This window comes from Pteropus alecto, unplaced genomic scaffold (assembly GCF_000325575.1).
Source record: "Pteropus alecto unplaced genomic scaffold, ASM32557v1 scaffold20, whole genome shotgun sequence".
NCBI lineage: Eukaryota > Metazoa > Chordata > Mammalia > Chiroptera > Pteropodidae > Pteropus > Pteropus alecto.
In genome coordinates, this window is record NW_006436298.1 from 38,783,628 (window position 1) to 38,785,324 (window position 1,697).

Below are 1,697 nucleotides of genomic sequence, written 5' to 3' on the forward strand. Positions count from 1 at the left end.
CCAGCCTTCAGAAAAATTCCTCTCAGGGGTATCAGGGTCCTCTTACTATGAAAAGTTAGCATATGTTTATCATCATCTACATGTTTACCTCAATCACCAAAAACTGCCAATCTTGGCCAAAATTAATTCCACCAAGCTTTGAGCTTTTCTTTATTTCACCAAACATGAAAAGGGGGATGAAAGGCATTCATTTTCCCTCAAATATCTATTGAACAATCTAGAAAATAGCTCAAGCTATTTTTAAAATTTTTTTAAGCAACTCAACTTTAAAACTCTCAGGTAGTCTACGTCCATGCCACCCTGAACAAGCCCGATCCCATCTGATCTCAGAAGCTAAGCAGGGTTGGGCCTGGTTAGTACTTGGATGGAAGACCACCTAGGAAGACCAGGTGCTGAAGGAGTAACATCTTTTAAAAAATTTTTTAAAAAAGGATTGTAAGCTGACAAGGTCTTTGCAATCTGAGGTCAACCAAAGGTTGCCTCGCCTAAAAAAAAAAAAAAAAACCTCTCAGGTAGTAATCCAAACTGAGAAGACTAGTTCCCATGTTGGGTTGTCTTCAATTTTGGGTTTAAAGTGATGTCTTCTTAACATTTGTAATATATCCAACCTGATTATGGGAAGTAGGGAAATTTACTAATCTAAAAGATAAATACCCCCATGTTCACTGCAGCATTATTCAGTGGCCAAGACATGGAAACAACCAAAGTGCCCTTTGACAGATGATTGGATCAAGAAGATGTGATACATAGATCCAATGGAATATTACTCAGCCATAAGAAAATATTGCCATTTGTAACAACATGGATGGATCTTTAGATTATCATGCTAAGCAAAATAAATCGGACAGAAAAAAATGAGAACCATATGATTTCACTCATATATGGAATGTAAAAGTGAAAGCAAAAAAACAAGACAAACAAACAAAAACTCATAGACACAGACAATAGTTTAGTGGTTACCAGAGAGAAAGAGAGAAGGGGGCAGGTAGATAAGGGTAAAAGGGGTCAAATATATGGTGACAAAAAGAGATTTGACTTTAGGTGGTAAGCGTACAATGCAGTATACAGATAATTGATTATAGAATTGTACACTTGAAACCTATGTAGTTATTTAACCAATGTCATCCCCAATAAATTAATTAAAATAAAAATAAATAAAAGATAAATACAACTTGAATAGTAGCACTAATCTGTTCTCAAAGAAAAAAAGCACTGTTATATATCTATAAATAAATACTAAAACCAAAGAAAAAGCTAGTTACTTAAAGCACTGAGGTAGCAAATTTTAGACTGAAGTGTCAGGCAATGGTTGTAATTTATGATCCCACAGACTCTTTGATGATAATACACGGTCCTATGAGGCCTCCTGGTATTGTTTCTTGGAATCTTATCCCCTGTATTCCCAGAATTATACACTTTGATTCCAATATTAAAAATTAAAAACCATTTCAAACTTTCAAGTAAGCAGATTGCATTTACACAGGCAAAGACCTACCAAAGCAAGCAATACATGCAAAAACAACAAAAGAGTTAGGCAGAGAGAAAGCCACAAAAATAGAGAACAAGGCAGAAATTGGGGAAAAGAATAAGGCAGGGCAAGGTGGGTAATCAGAGACAAAAAAGAAAAAGAAAAAAGGGAACAGGAGAGGATGAACAACGGAGAATGCTCACATGGAATCGGCTGGGCAGGAATATAA

General features: G+C 35.7%; 1 pseudogene; it reads left to right on the forward strand.

Moving 5' to 3' along the window:
• Positions 1 to 282: 282 nt before the first annotated feature.
• On the forward strand, positions 283 to 401 carry LOC112480736 (annotated as a pseudogene).
• The last annotated feature ends 1,296 nt before the right edge of the window (positions 402 to 1,697 follow it).